The sequence below is a fragment of the Peromyscus maniculatus genome, chromosome 5, assembly GCF_049852395.1.
Source record: "Peromyscus maniculatus bairdii isolate BWxNUB_F1_BW_parent chromosome 5, HU_Pman_BW_mat_3.1, whole genome shotgun sequence".
In the NCBI taxonomy this organism is placed as follows: Eukaryota; Metazoa; Chordata; class Mammalia; order Rodentia; family Cricetidae; genus Peromyscus; species Peromyscus maniculatus.
Window position 1 is genome coordinate 2,349,428 of NC_134856.1, and position 17,684 is coordinate 2,367,111.

The following is a 17,684-nucleotide window of genomic DNA, read 5'->3' on the forward strand; positions in this document are numbered from 1 at the left end:
ATCTAAGAACAACGCCTATCCCACTAGAGACTCTAGCAGTGTTGCCATAACAAAAGTGGGAGCTGCGATAAGTAGCTGGGAAAATTTCTCTTGAAGGATATACCCAACTCAAACAGTAGACATAGACCAGGTCTGCCTTGGAAATGTACCAGTGAAGAAAGGCAGATATAGATCCCAGGGAGCAAACTGCATGTCCTCTTGCAAGGGACTCTGAAATCTAATAAAGCTTAGTCCTTGGGATGCTAGCTACTCAGCTGTAGGAATGGCTAGGGTTCTTTCGGATATGCCACCCACTAAATGACACCTTTAATTCTGCCTCTCTGAAATCTTCTTGATATTTTATAGACTCAGAGAACCACACTTACAGGTCTTAGAGAACTCAGTATTATTTCTCAGCACTAGGTGAATGCAGGTGTTTCCTTTCACTTTCTACATCATTTTTTCCTCCTTTTCTTCCTCCTCCTCCTCTTCCTTCTGTTCCTTCTCCTCCTCCTCCTTCTTTTTCTTCAACTCAAGACTGTCTATTCACTCCTAAGACTGATTAAATATGGCATTTTACCTAGGAAGACTTCCATAGTTCATAATCAGTACCACCCCAGGCATTCAGCTGAACATCTTTAGTTCCTTTCCTGGGGGCAATTACTTCACCTTAGGAATATGTCTATTCACTTACCCTCCATAAATATATTAAAATTGTTTTTGTTTCCCTCAGGGGACTGCTCTCTTTTTGAGAGCAGGGGACTCTGCTATAGTGCTCTTTATATTAACAAGGTGTAGTGACATAAACCTTATACTGTTGATTCTCAATAAATGCTTATATAAGCATATAATAAACAAACTAATAGACCCAAATTAATTCTGAAAGAAATCCTGACTCGATAGACAGATTCATCCTTTATTCCTCTTCCACGGGATTAGACATAGAAAAAAAAAAGAGTTTCTAACCAGGAAGACATCCTGGGAGGCACATGAAGGTTTTACAACTCACCTTCATTTTATACTCTGAAACCCTGAGGTTTTGAGAAGTGAGGTGATTCTCTAGTCATCCTTGATCTCAGACCTACAAGACCTTTAAATGGGCTTCAGGTTCAGCTCCTTTCTATTTATCAAGGAAATAATGTTTTCACCATTTTATAAATAAATCAAGGATTTTCCCCCTTGATGTTTGCTGAACATTTTTTATTTGTCAATGTCTTAGTTAGGGTTACTACTGCTATGATGAAACACCATGACCAAAAGAAGGTTGGGGAAGGAAGGCTTTATTTGGCTTACACTTCCACATCACTGCTCATCATTGAAGGAAGTCAGGACAGGAATTCAAACAAGGCAGGAACTTGGGGGCAGGAGCTGATGCAAAGGGTATGGAGAAGTGCTGTTTCCAGGCTTGCTCATCATGGCTCATTCAGTCTGCTTTCTTATAGAACCCAGGACCACCCGCCCAGTGATGGAACCACCTGCAATGGTTTGAGTCCTCCTCCATCAATCACTAATTAAGAAAATGCTCTATTGGCTTGTCTACAGCCAGATCTTACAGAGACACTTTCTTAATCGAGGCTCCCTCCCCTCAAATCACTTTAGTTTGTGTCAAGTTGACAGAAAATTATCCAGCATGGTCAGGCTCTGTGCTTTGTCTGTGTAATATAAGACAGCTAGCTCCCGAATGGTCACAGGCTGGGCTGGAGGAAAGAGGGATGGGTAAATTGAAGAGCAGAGCACGTGCCAAAGCACCACTGCACATGTAGCTCAGGCTGGAGTTCAGAGGAGACTTAGATTAATGTGGTCCTGACTAGATTTAGCAAAGGCTGCCTTTTTTTTTTATCCAGTTTGTATACCTATTTGTTTCTAATCTGCTCACTACTAGACTTGTGGTGTTTGATATAATTTGCATTTTGAAATACCTGGTTTATACTAAAGGTATGTTTCCTCATTCCCACCTGACAGATGAGAAGACTGAGGCCCTAACACAAGACTAATAAATAGCAATGAAATACTCAATTTCAAAGGGATTATGTCCTGTATTCTTTTCCCCATATAGTCTTCCATGACCTGTTTCTATTCTGTCTCGGAGACCCATGACCATTTCTAATCTGTCTCAGAGCAGTTGGTGTTGAAATACACTATCTGCCAAGATCTCTGTGAAATCTGTTTTTTCCAGGAGTTGCAGAATATATATGTGGAGACATTAATAACAAACTTCAGAAAGAGCTTTGGAGACAACCAAGAAGAGCTTAAATGACAGAAATGGAGAGAAAGAGAGAAAGAGAGAGAGAGAGAGAGAGAGAGAGAGAGAGAGAGAGAGAGAGAGAGAGGAGACTCAGAAATATCAAGAAATTAATGGTAAGCATGCCATAAGAGATGCCCCAAAACATTGTGGGAAACAACAGGAAGTAGCTCATTTTTCCTAATGAAGTCATGAAAGTGAATTCTACTATGATGTTCATTTATCAGTAGTTAAGTTCTAGATGTTTAATTCAGAATAATGATTAAGTCCCTGAGATGAGCGTGGAGCCACAAAGTACAAACTTGGATGGGGAGGTGGGGGAGGGAGTTTTAAAAAGACTAAGATATTGTCAACTTCTATATTTTCAAAGGTTTCTACCCTCACCATGGACAGTTTCATAGAGCTGAGTGAATTTGCCACCTAGTACCTTGGTGGTGGGTAGTGTTTTCAAGTCCAACTGGCAATTGAAACTTCTGGGGGCTTTGAAAAATGCTATTGTCCAAGCCCAATTTAGACCAATTCAGCTTGAGCCATGGGTGAGGGGGTCAAAGTTAGCAGTTCTATATATTATGTATAATGTGATGTATATACAAATGTTACTTTGTAGTCAGAATAGACAGCCTCTATTATGTGGATTAGCATCCAACATCAGCACTGAAGCAATAGAGAGACTTAAGGCAAAACAAACCCCTAAAAGTAGTAAGGAGGCAGTGGCTGTTATTTGCCTGCTTCCCATTTTTGGATACTCTATGTCATCTTCCTCAATGTCCATCCTTTAATTAATTGCTCTTTCTTATCTTACGTTTTCTTCTCTCTAGAGAAGTCAAGCTCCTTTTGCCATCTGTCCTCACAGGACCTGCTTCCTTCCTGTACAACTCTTGCCTCAGTCTATAATTTTACAAGCACTTGTATTTGTGTGTATCTTAAATTCATATTGCCTACTACACTTAGAAACTACCAGGAGCAGGGACCAAGAAAATTGTTATTTGCTTTTACCTTAAGCCCTCACTCAGAGAATGGCTCTAAGGGAGCATTCAATATGCAATTATTGAAATATATAGCAGAAGGATGAATGTACTAATTAGTGAATAAAGGAATAGAGGCAGGGATTCATCCATCTTCTTGGCCACAAAACAAAGCCAAATCAAAACTTGTGTGCTGTTCTTTTTCTGGACTTCAGACATTTGATTATCCTATTTTGCTCTGTGTGAATACTGAATGGCCTTCCCCATAGGCCTACATGTTTCAAGCCCTTTTACCTTTCAAAGCCTTATTTCTGGATCTTACTAAACATCACATCTCTTATACCTGGAGTCCTAATTTCAATTCACTTTCGATTTCCAGAGAGTAGATGGAAGAAACTTGAGGTTGGGACCAGTCTAATTCATATCCATCTGTTCCCCCGGTGTGCCTAACATAGAGCTTCTGGCTGAACAAGTATCTTATAATTATTGTTGGAATTCTTATGTTAACAAATGAGTAGAAGTCACAGATGAGTGGACAATAGAATTCTATATTCATTTATCAAATACAAAGGGACAGTCACACAGATTTCTCAGCTCATATGTATTCCAAGGATTTAGTGCAGGAAAAAAAATTACTGATCAGTCTGTTTTTCTTTTTTACTTTAAAGACCACACTCTAATATCCTCTTCTCACTGTGAGAGAGAATGAAGATAAGAGAGTGCTCTGGATATGTTTGGATAATTATATTTTCCACATTGCTTAGCATTTAGGATTGACAACTACTAATTATCTGAGGCACCATGTGTCTTTAAAAATAATTCACAACACAAAGGAAATAATTGAATATAATTGCAAAACCAGTTGATATGGTCACAACACATTTTTGTGTTTATGGACCTCAGTTTCTCCATCCATCAAATAGAGGAGGTAGAATAGATTAGCCTTTCTCAAGACTTGCTCCCTTGAGAATACACCATAGTTCATCCAGGGCTCTTTCACTGATGCTAAACATTTGAAGAATACTTACAAGAGGAGTCAAAACTCCTTTACAGAAAAAAAGGTAGATATTTTCAGTGACCATGCAAATGTGTGCATGATTTCTGTGCCTGGTGAGTTGAGGTATTTTGACAGAGTGTAATACGTAGATTTGAGAAGGTCAGAGGTAGAGTCAGAAGTAACTTATGAAGTGGAAAAACTTCTTTGACTATGGGCTTATATTAAGTAGGATTCCCTAGAGACACAGAACCAACTGGGTGTGTAAAGGAGGTAATTACTTCAAGGAATTATCATGCAGTTATAGGAGAAGGAAAGTCTAAAATCAGCAGGTAGGTTGGCAGTCTGGACAGCCAGAGCAAAGCAGGTCAAGTTCAAATGCAGTGTAGAGCAGAATTCCTTTTTCTTTAGAGAACCTACATTTTTGATTTTCATTTTTTTTGTTCTCTTAAATGCTTTCTCTGACTAGATGAGGTGCAGTATATATTGGATCTATTGAATTAAATGTTAATCTCACCTAAAAGATACTTTTTGAAGCAACATTGAGACTGGTGTTTGAGCAAATATCTGGATATTGTATTTTAGCCAGGTTGATGTACAGTCTTGATCCTAGGAGGACACAGAAAAGCCAAAAGAGGGCTATGAGGATGTCTTGGAAGAGAGTGATGGGAAAGGTGCAGCATAGGCAAGGATGTGACCACAAGGGTCTCTGGGGCCATGTCATGGATGTGTATCTATATTCTACAAGTGGTGTGAAGTCTCCCATGGGGTGGCATGGTCTGGTATGCCCTTCAAAACAAGCACTGTCATTATCTCTGTAATAAGAAAGGTGTATACTAATCTGAATGAGACAGGAGATGGGCTTGACAGATAGGACAGCCATCAACAATGAATGTATCAAATCCTAAGGGAACTTCTCAGTCCTAGAAAATTAGTAGTAGTTAACTGTCCAGGAGTCGTCCATAATGATATAGAAGTTTCTGCACTGTATCTTGCCTTCACTTATTCTTTCTCAAATATAACAGTGATATTCAACATTAATGCAAAGCCACTATTTAATTTTTATAGTGTTTTTATTTTATAATTAACTTAATTTCACATATCAGCCATGGATTCCCCTGTCCTCCCACCCCCCAGTCCTCTGCCAATCCACTCCCCCACTCCACCTCCTCCAAGGCAAGGTCTCCTCTGGGGAGTCAGTCCAGCGTGGCAGACTCAGCCAAGGCAGGTCTATTTAATTTAATCTATGCTCAAATTCTGTTACTGTTTTCAACAGTCTCATTTTCATGACCACTCTTCCCCTGCAACCTCCAGGATTCATAGAACTTTACTTTTATGTTAATTTATGCATTCATTTATCATTGATTTGTTAATTTCAAGAACTGTTATTATGAAGTGTGTTGTAGTCAGAAAAGAATGAGAAAGATAGAGATGAGCAAGAAGCATAATCTTACTACTTGAGCTCAAAGGCAGGTTAATCCCATTCCTTTTAATAAATATTTTTGTACATTTCATTAATCAGTATACTCCTCAGCTCTATATACAAGCAATATTGGATATATTGTTTATTCAGCCAAATATTTGCTTTTTTCTTTCAACATTATGACACTAATATTTTCTGTGTTCTGCCAATTTTTACTAACAGAGCCTTTAATTATCATTTGACAACTTGGAAAATGTGTTACACAATTTCTGCAACCATTGGCCATTGATAATCACTCACAGTTTTGTATTTAATTTACAAGTGAGACAATTAACATATTTGCACATAAAGCTATTTTGTAGTTTTGTTGATTTCCTTAGGCAAGATTTCCAGAAGTGGGTTTTCCGGGGCCAAAGGGTATTGGCAGTTTAATATTCTTGAATTTTATATTATTGAATTTACATCCAAAGGGCTGTTTCAGTTTCTGTGAAGAATGTGAAGGAGTACCTTTGTATTATGTGAACATCTAGACTAGAGGGTATCATGGTTAGATGGGAATAACAGGAGGAACTCCTCTCTTGTCTTGGCTCAAACAGAGCATCAGCATTTGTCTTTTACAGCCAGAGAGCTCTTGCCAGGTAAGCATTATTTAAGAATAATTCCTAAAGGAGTTCGTTATGACAGTAACTGGGATCGTCAACATGCCTCATGGATCTTTGAATCTTTTGATTCCTTGTTTAAGCTTTTCTGGTGTTTATATGTTTTCTTTCAAATTGTAGAGACTGACATCAGATTCTTGAGAGTGTCTATAGATAAATCTGTATTGTTTTTGTTAAGTCTGGTTTTCCTGGTAATTAAGTGTTAAGAATTTTCTTTGGCAAAGTCATTCTCCACATTAGCCCATTGGTACCAATAAAGCTAAAATCTTCTGGAGAGAAAACACTGATTGGTCTAACGAAATTAGTATTTTCCATTTTCCGAGACCTAGTGATTAGATAAGTCTGGCCACATGATCCAATTCAAACCAATGAAATTCGTGCATACAGTATTGAAGAAAGGAAACCTTTCAAAATATCTTCCCCAGAAGCTTTGTGCCTCTGGTGTTCATCTGGCCATACTTCAGGAGTTAGAACAGAGTCTTATAAACTTTAGAATGGGCTGATAGATAATTGGGAGACACCAAAATCTATCATCAGCTTTAATCACTGGACCAGCCATGTCTGAAACTGAGTAATTCTTTATCCAGACCTTTCAGTTCATTGAACTGATTACTGTGTGCTTCACTTAAGCTTAAGTAGGAAATTCTGTCAGTCACTAATATTTAAATGGCAAGTCATCTAAGATGCATGAAGAAAACAAAGTTATACATACCAAATTTCAACTTCCTTGGTTTACATCTGGGAATACTTAGGCCCAAAGAGTGAGGGAAGCAGGGCACAGTATCTCCTTAGAGCACAATACTTCATTCTCTTTGAAGATTGATAGTTCTATGGAAAATAAAATAATTTCTCTATCATATACAATGCAAGGTAGTCATTGTCAAAGACTCTCTGAAGCTAGAAAAGATAGTATACACATAAAAAATTGGAAATGACATATCTTAAGTTGTCCTCAAGGGATGGGGTGGGATGAAGGAAAGGTGGCATAATTGATAAAGGCAAGTATTTGCTGTGCAAACATGAAGACCTCCAGAATTGGTGTGAAAGCTGGGATCAACATCAAATAGCTACAATCCTAGAGCTGGGGGCAGGGGGAATGTAGGATCCCTGGAGTTTGCTGGTTGGCCAGAGGAGCCAGTATAGTTCCAAGCCAAGTGAGCGTCTCTGTTTCAAAAAACAAGATAGATAAGTGATTGAGAAAGGCATATGATGTTAACATCTGACCTCATATATATATGCATATATACACAGGCACACCCACATACATGTTTGTAGACACACACACACACACACACACACACACACACACACACACACACACACACATTGAGAGGAAAGAGGGGAATAGAGCAATGACTCAGTGGTTAAGGGCTTCTGCTGCTCTTGCAGAGGACTGGATAGGTTCCCAGCACCTACATGATGGCTCACAACCATCTGTACCTCTATCTCCTTGGGATATGACACCCTCTTTTATCCTCTATGGGTACCAGGCATACACATTGTGAATATATATGCATTCAGGTCAACATCCACATAATGAAAGTAAAGAAGGAATTCTTCCAATTATTTACAGTTCAATTGGAGTAACTGTTTTTGTGTCTGTATTCTATGGTTTAAAAATGTTTAAGAGAAACCTCATAGTTTCATGTGTCCTGTAAAGAAGCACTTTTAGGCAACTGGCTTGGTTGTGAGTGGAGTGTTAGGCCCTGGGGAGCCCCAACTCTCAATATAGCTCTTTGGAACAACTTTCAACCAATGACTTAGGTCAGAGGCACTTCTTAGTTTGGAATGCCATGACTTTGTGCTTAGTATGAGACTTCAATTTCAGTGTGAACTTATCAGATATATAATCCAGGGTGACTTGATGGGAGAGCTTTAAAGGATATAAAACTTGACAGCATTTATCTTTCTCTATGTTAGTGTGTACTTGTTATACATAAGGCTGAATTTTAGAGGACATTGCTATACAAGTACAGGATGTGCTTCAACTGTCTACCTTCCTTCTCTTCTCCCTGCTTGAATTCCAGATTGACTGTATTTTCCAATACAGGGTAACCCATATCTTTACAAACTGGCGGCTGTTTAGAATTACAAGACCTGGGAGAACTCATAGAATATAAGCAACTCATTTGTTCAGAAAAAGATATTTGTGCTCTAAAATACCACATCAAGACTCAGAACCATGCTTAGAGAGACACTCCCTGGGGTTGCCTCTACCCAAATCTAATGGTTTTCCTTGGGTCTGGATGCTGCTTGTGACTTTTTTCTGTGTGAGTTTGGTACAGAGAGGATTGTCTTCCATTTCTGAAAAGGCTTCTATGCATTTAACTGTCATAAAATCTTGAGCTATTGCTTTAGGGATACCAGTTATGCTTATCACAAAGTTTTGTACCAAGATTCCTCTGTTAAAATACAATAAGCAGCTTTTCAACTCCATGTTACTAAGGCAATAGGATGCCATTTAGGGATAGGGCAATGTCAGTCATCCACCAAGATATACCATCCAATCTCCACAGGGGGGACTTAAACTGTTGTGAGCTAGCCAAATATGAACTACCTGCTTTGTTTATTCACTCTTTAGAGGCTCTTTTAGGATGTTCTTTGCTTTCCTAACTAAAATCGCCCTTTCTACTCTGCTGTTAAACTGCAGGGTTGCAAATTCGAGTCCTCTATCATAAATGCTATGTCTACAGGTCTTCCATTATTTGCCTACTTATGTTTGAGATGGATTAAAAGCATGTGCACACAGTGACAGGAGTTGCAGGTGATAATTTGAACATGTAAATTTTATTTATTTAACTTGAAAGTAGCTTTGCTTAGGCATTTTCTTCTAGGGAAACTGATTCTTGGTATTCCAGTATGGTAGTAGCCCTGGGGTTCAGTAGAATAAATAATGCCTGAATCCCTTCATTCTTGTGGTTCCCTTCTATCCCTATAAAATCAGTGATATGGGTGTGGCTTTCATGAGTGTCAGCAGCTCCTTCCAGCTATTCTTTCTAGGGGTGTTCATAAGATGCCAGAACCTGGGTACAAGTGATAACTGCAAATAAGATGAACTTTAAAGTTTTTGCAGGCACCTTACAAGTTTGAGTGCACTCACAAGAAAGTGATGACTGGCAGCTTCAAAGGCTAAGAACCACCATTTCTTTGAATTTTCACTTATCTCATTACAATGAATTGAACTTTTTTATGTATATGGGTGTTTTGCTCACTTGTATGTCTGTGCACTACATGTGTGTTCTGGTTCCCATGAAAGTCATGAGAGGAGTCAGATTCCCTGAAACTGGAGTTATAGACTATTGTGAGTTGCTATGTGGGTTCTTGGAATCAAATCCCAGTTCTCTGGAAGAGCAACCATTGCTCTTAATCACTGTGCTATCTCTTTAGCACCTACAATGAGTAGTTTTGCTGTTTTTGTTGATTTCATATCCAAAAAGGAAATTGAATTCCACTGTCTCAAACTAAAACACATCAAGGTATCAATTTCATATTTCACTTCCCAAATCTGCAGGGAAAAGTGGTCTTAAGTAATAACAAATGAGAATTGTCCAAAGAAAATGAGGATCACAGCCAGGCATTGGTGGCACATGGCTTTATTCCCAACACTAAGGAGGCAGGGGCAGGTGAATCTCTCTGTGAGATCGAGGCCAGCCTACAGAGAGAGTTTTAGGCAGCTAGGGCAACACAGAGAAAACCTGTCTCAAAAAACCTAAAAGAAAGAAAAGGAAAAAAAGTAAAAGAAAAGAGGATCAGCTTATTTCTGATGAGCCATAGAAGGACAAGACCAGGGTATAAACATCCTGAAGAAGAGTAGGAGGTAGTGAGAGTCTTTATTAAGAGAGGTGTGCCTCCTGGTCTGCTTGCTACCTCCTCAGCTTTGAGGATATGATTTCGAGTCTACGAATCCTACAGCAAAACCTACCTTTTCCACAGCCCCCAATGCATTCATTAGCTTTGTGAAGCTATGACAAAACACATGACAGAAATGAAGGGGAAGGGACTTGTTCTGGACAATAGTTTCAAAGCATGCAGTCCATCCTGGCTTAAAGGGCATGGCAAAGCAGTTGACACCACTGGATGTGAGGAAGCAGAAAAGCAGGTACTCTGGTCCTCAGTTGGCGTTCTTTTTCACCTTTTAAATTTCCCTGGGCCTCCAATCTAGGCTATGATAGTTTCCATCTTCAGAGTGAGATCTTTCTTCGTAGTTAATTTTTCCTAGAAATAACTTCTCTGAGGTACCCAGAGTTGTACCTCTTTCATCTCCTCAGGGATTCTAAATCCAGTCTAGCTGAAAGCAAAGATTAAGCATCATGCCATGATTCATTCACCACATCTCTTCAGATACAAACACTCTGAGTAATTCTGAATCACATAAGAGTGGAGGAAGTTCTGTGTACCTGTTTGAGAGAAGGAGAAACTGAGGCCCCGTTGTGATGGGCACAATCCACATGGATAACAGGCATGTTTCTGTCATCATCCTAATGTTCCAAGTACTGTTGGGTCATTGAGTTTCCAAAGCTTAACAGGTAGAAATGCTCTTAATGACTCAGCATAGATAGGACTGTTAGAAGGATCCAAAAAACTCCTTGAAATAAGTGGTCAATCAGAGGAAGAGGAAAAAATCCATTTCAGTTGGCTTGAAGAGTTTGATCTGTGAGGGCTGGAAAGACAGCATGCTTGTGGACACTCACTGGCCAGCTGCAGCTATTGCAGGATGTGTTTCTGCATTCTCAGTTTATTCAGTTTTGGTGTTACGCTCCTGGCCACTTGGCCATTGTGTGATTCTTTGCCACTCCGGAAGAAATCGCCTTGCCTTCCACCCTTCTCCCCTGTATGTCTGGTATTCCCTCTCTTCTCAGTCAGCACTTCCAGCTCTTAAGGGTTTGATTGCCCTGTGATTAAGGAGGTTTGTTGGGGCCTAACACACTGGGAGAAGGGTAGGAGAAGGCAATAAATATTTAATGAGAATTTTGCTTCTGGGCCTTCCTCTTAGAGAGGAAAATGGAAATCAAAAGTCTTCATTGGAACCCCTGTTGTTGGAGGACAAAGAAATGTTCCCTCACTGCTGTGAAAATGAGCCTCTGGCACCTCAGCAAGAGGCAGCCTGAGAGGGGGGCGTCTTTAATGAATCACAGAGAAAAGAGCTCCTTCCTGGAAGGAATTATCCCCAGTGCTTTCACTAATAACACTCCCAGGCCTCAGACTGATGAATGTGGAGTTATGGTTTTAGAGTATAGGCTCCTGGGTTATAAGGCTGAGATTTATGTCTCATAACCTACCACTGTTCCTCCTACCATCCCAAAGGCAGTGCCCTCATGCTGGGTGCCACAGTGCACTGGACCACAGAGTGGAAGACTCCATGGATAAACACAAGATGGCCCAGCCAATACAATTCTCAAAGGAAGTCTTGGGAATTGTGATAAGCTTGATTTGTGGCTTTCGACACATCCCTGTGTTTCTCTGTACTTTCCATGCTTAAGCCTGTAAAACAGAAACAATAACAGTACATTTTTATCTCATAAGATTGATTTTGAAAATTTAATGAGCTATTCTAAAATGTTAGAATGATTGACATAGACTAGTTACAACTGTCAGCTATTGTTTTTAGGTTGCTATGGTTGTGGTGACCATGTTTGTTGGTTTTCTGGAGGAAGGTGGAATGTCAACCTGAAGGACTGGGAAAGAGCTGTCATGTAGCAAGGCAAATGCTAGGGAGATGGCTTGGTGTATGAAAACACTTGCCATACAAGTGTGAAGACCTGAGTTAGAATTTCCAGAATCCATGGAAAGTCTCACAAAAGCAACTGTCAACTTCAAAATATAACTCTCACCTCAAAAGAGATAAGAGGTAGTTTATCTGAAGCAAATTGTAAATGACCCTGGGCCAAGACCATAGATTCAGATTATCCTAAATTCCATAGCACAACTTGATAGCAGTTTTATGAAGTTTTCTATAGTAAAAGAATAAAGAAAATCATCAATTAAGGCACTTTTCAAATTTACTGGTAGAAATGTTAGTCAGGCTTAAAGTTAGGTTGAAGTAAAGCAGAGAACATGTCTTCCATTTGGTTGACAACACTTGGTCTGCTGAGTTAATACATGTCAAAGGGTTTCATCAGTTAGTCACAAAGATCTAGATCACACACAGAGGGAGGCAAGAAATGCCTATTTTTTTAAAGTTTCATTTCTTTCTCTCTGTCTCTCTGTCTCTGTCTCTCTGTGTCTCTCTCTGTCTCCCTCTCTGTCTCTCTCTCTATCTCTGTCTCTCTGTCTCTCTCTCTGTCTCTCTGTCTCTCTCTCTCTCTCTGTCTCTCTGTCTCTCTCTCTCTGTCTCTCTCTCTGTCTCTGTCTCTCTCTCTGTCTCTCTCTCTCTGTCTCTCTCTCTCTCTCTCTCTCTCTCTCTCTCTCTCTCTCTCTCGTACATATTTGCATGTACTCATATCTGCAGATGCCCATGGAAGCCAGAAGAAGGTCCTGAATCCTTTGAAGCTAAAGTTACAGACATGGGTACTGGGAACTGAACATCCATCTTCTGCAAGAGCAGTATGTGTCCTAAACTACTAAGCAATATCACCAGCCTTCAGGAATAGGCTATTAAGAATGCTGAAGACATCCCAGGAGAGACTTTAATTATACTTGGGCCTACAAAATTCTACCCTCCATCTCACAATAGCTAACATCTAGTCAGTTTAACAGCCTTGTGGACTGATTATCGAATGTGCAGCTTCTGTCAGGGAATTTCATTCACTTTACTTACCCATATACCAACTGTTCTGATGTAGCTTTGAAATGTGCACCTCAGACTCTTATGTTTGAACAGTTGTGTTTTTGCTGGTGGTGGTGGTGGTGGTGTGGGACGTGGTTGAACCTTTCAAGATGGATGCCTAGTTGGAGGAAGAGGACCTTGAGAGATGGGGTTGTCTATAGCCTTGTTGGGTGTCTTGCCCTGCTTCTGCCTCCTCATCCACCCAGATGTAAACAAACAAATACCAACAGCTCCAGTCACCAGGATCCAGCTGCCATTGTGCTTCCTATGCTGTAATGGAGTTACATCTCCTCAGTCCATGAGCCAAAATGAATCCTCCTTCCCACAAGTATTGGTTATAACGACAAGAAAATTAATTATTGTAAAAAAAAAAATTTGGTTGGAAATGAGTGGGGTCTTCGCCATTTCCCTAAGATCTTTAACCATGTGGGGCTCGGGTATGTGCAATGGGTTTAGGAAAAGGATGCAGAAGACCTGTGAGTGGCAGGCGGGAGACTAGAATAGTATAAGCAGAGCCCAACAGTCCATTCTGGTGGGAACTCAGCAGGCCAGGATGCTGATACTAATGTAGCAAAAGCCAGGGTAGGATGTATCAGAAGAGCACTGGGACTTTATCAGGAATTGAAATTCAAGTCATTCATGCTACATTATGCAGAGATTGCCTGTGTTCCATTCATATCCTGAAATCTAGAGAGGTGCTGAATTCATAAGTAACAGTCTCATTTATCTGGTAGAGGAAATTTCAAGACATTCAGTATTATTTTCAGTATTTGGCATGATTATCACTCACTAACTTTATCCAGATTTATAGTGAGAAAGAACAGAAGATACAAAAAAAATGTGCAGTTTCATGAGGAAGGATCTGGTATCTGGTTAAAGTTTGTAGACAGAAATGTGCATTTGATAAGGGAAGGGGCTTGAATTTGGATAAAGTTGAGGGAAGGATGAATGGAGATAAAGAGGCCACAATGGCTATGGAGATTTCTTTCGTTAATGAAAAAACCCACACATTTTACTCAAGCAATAAGAAAGGTGACTGAGGGTAACACTCTTCTCATTTGAAAGGAAAATGCCTGGAAAGACAGAACCTTAGAGGTACCCTACTGAAAATGTCACCCTAAGTAACTGCTTCCCCAGGTTCAGCTATGAAGGCATACAGAGGCTGCTGAAGCTGTGGTTTAAGGCATACAGACTATATCTCAACTGGAGCTGGAAGCAGAATTTGTCATGTGTTGGTTTTCCATTCATACAAAGTGCAAGGGTTACAGATAATGGAAACTTGTGTCAAGGTTCCCATAATATAGGCCAGGGAATGTGCAGTGGGATCAGATTCCCTAAATGGAGCTCCTGAGTCGGGGTGGGGGTGATGCACATTAAGCTATGAAAATGAAGCATGCATTGCAGCAAAGAATCCTGGATCTTGGATCTTGGAGATGCCACACATGTGGAACGTCTGCTTTCTGAGGAATGCCTTAGTAACCAAGTGGAGCTGTACCAAGAAAGAAGTCAAATATGATAAAGACCACAGTGTCAGAGTGTAGGGCTACTTAATACTAATGGAAACCAAATGATTAACTTGACAGTATTAATCATACTTTCAAACTGTGAGCCAACATAAAATTTCTCCCCTAAGTTGCTTATTGTCCAGTATTTGGTTACAGTGGTAGTATAAGTAACTAATAGAGTTCCGAGTGGTAAATTCACCACCATCATTATCACCACCATCATTCATCTTACATTAAAGACAAATCCAAGTTTGATCACTTCAAAGCCAATATTTGTTCTTTTCCCCCCAAACTATCTCTGCTGTCTCTCTCAAGACATTTGTGTATTCCAATCATGGAAGTCAGTGTTGCATTTTAATGGTATTCTCCAGTCTATACTCTTTCTCTGTTCCTTTGGCCACTGCCCCTGCTCCTGTTAACCTATAGCCTTTTTACTGCTCTTCCACTGAGATAATCCTATTCAGGTCATCAACATGCCTGCATAAGCAGTTATTTTTGGTGACATGAGTCTCATATCTCCAAGGCTTAGGGTAAACTCTGGTCATCAATCTTCTCTTGTAATTCCTTGTAATGTTCATGGATGGAATCATCTCTAACCTCTTGCCTCAATTTCTTTTTTTTTAAATAGAAATTCTATTCTATCTCAAGTCTTGACCTTTTTGACACTAGATGTCTGATCCTTGCTCATATGAAACCTAATTTATACCTGCCATCCAGCTTCTAATTTTCTGAAATGATTACTCTATCAACTACTTTGCTATTTTCTATACAAACACCACTAGGACCTGCACTGGGTCCCGTCCATTGACAGTCAATACCTCAGGCCACCATAATAAAATCACTTGAACAACAACGCTAACCCTTCATTCTATTACTTCCAAGGAATCCATCTACAAAGGAAACAATGGATCAATTTACTTGCTTTCTCTCAGATTTTCAGATTGAGGATGAAGACATAGTATTTATTGACAGACAATAGAATGTTCAACTCATGGAAGACAGACAAAAAAGGGCAAAGAAGGGACTGAACACAAGATAGAATCTTCAAAGCCATGCTATAATAACCTATGTCCTGAGCTAAGACATGTCCCCACTCTAACATCAAGAACCTCCAAAAATAGTACAACCCACTGAGGACCCAGCATTCAAGTCATGAATCCTCTGGGCACATTTAATATGCTAACCCTCATCAGGTATCCTCTAGTGTAGACTCCTTACTGTTATGTTGGGAGAACAAGCAGCAGATCTGGAAAGTTATATTTATGCCTGTGCCCTGGCCATTTCCTTTGTGTTCTTTTCCATTGTATTATCTTGTTCAGGAGGAAAGCTAGATTACATTGATGGTGTTGGATGTCTTAGAGAATCTTGTCTTTTCCTCATTCCTGTTATCATCTCTGTGTGCACATTGTTAATAGAGTGACGTGTACTGGAATGGGACCTGCTTGAGGATAGGGTCATTGAAGTATTCAACATTGTATACCCAGCACTAAGACAGTGCCCAATATGCATAAGGGTCCCCGTTATTTCCTGATCCCACCAATCTCTTGGGGGAAGAGGTTACATTAGCTGACCAATAGCTGACCTGATAAGATAATTTTTCAAGTCTTGGGCTGGTTAAATAAATATTTGTTCCTGTTTTATTACCTAGCTACTCACAGGTGCTCTACAATGGGATTAGGAGCTCCATTGAGAAGACTCCCCCTTACAATGTCCCTTCCTTCCCTAGCAAGAACAACACATTGCAAAATTAGAACTTTGCTATTAAACTGAAATAATGAATGAATAAATGAGCTGCAAGTGGTTGCACGAGTATTTCAAATGCTAAAATAGCTCTCATAGCTTCAATGGTGTCTCAGGGGTACACCTGAAGGTCATACTTTGGGGAGGAATAACATATTGAAGGTCTCATGAGTGAACAGATGGGAGAGTTGGGGGTAACAGATGCAAGGCCAAAAAAGATCAGAAGAAAGAGGGTAAATCCTCTTGGCTATTGGCCGTGTCTCGGGTATTTGCAATGCTATTCCCCTGGTGAAGAGCTCCTGAAAAATGGCAGGGCACGTGTCCGAGTTACCCTCTTCTTTTCCTTCGGCACTCATTTCCAGTTCTCTGAAGGCACCGCTGGATTATGTCCAGATGAGCTGGAAGCTGGCATTGTTTTCTCCTTCCTTTCCACTGCACCAGCTGGCTGATTACTCTGTGTCGAAGGGGTTTACAGTGACCCTGATAATTGATGCACAAAACAAACCATTAAAAGGTAAACTGATCTCATTACTCCAGGAGGCAACTGGAAACTGTATCCTTTTCAGCTTGCCTTCTGCTGTCTGCCATGTACCAGTGGCCACACTTCCCCTGCAGGCATCAGGAGGGAAACAGTTAAGTGTTGTGTGGTGTATTTCACTTCAGGAGAGCAGTTCAGTTGTGAGTGAATGTTCCATCATCATTTGCCATCTTCAAATTGCTCATAAGAATCCCCAACAGCTAGATGTGCTGTTGGAAAAAAAAGGCTGGTTGCTTTGCAATCCAGGTTGTGGGCATGGAAATCTGAGTAAAGGCTGAGTATGAATACATTGGAGAGATAAGAGAAGGAGTTATTTTTCACAGGCTGTTTTTGTTTGAATTTTACTTTTTAAGGTTACAAAGGCCTTATATTACAGGGGAAAGAGCAAATCTTTTTAAAAATATGTTTTTGAATTATAATTCTTTCAACACCTTACCTATACTCAAGAAATGATCTTTCCTGTGTGTGGAAAGCTGGTCTCAGATGTCATTCATAGGGAAGAGGAAAAACATTAGGAGTGTTGTGGGGTTTTCAGTCAACCAATTGACATGCATGACCCAGTCCTGAGAATTTTTTTTTTTTTTTTTTTTTTTTTTTTTTTTTTTTTTTTTTTAGCAATTAGTGCATTCAATTCCAAGGAAGAATCTTCAAAGTAAATATTATATTCATTGTAGAAAGGAGAAAACCAAGGATTGGAAACTGAGATTGCTCACATTGGCTCACAAGCACAACACACTTTGGAGCTGGGTTTCCAGATCGAACTGATTTAACTCAAGTTCTTGGTGAGGCAGAAGAGAGGGGTATGAATAAGGACATTAAATGACCAACCCAGCAGCTTCTTGCTGATACCACATACCAGTTCATTAATGTTGG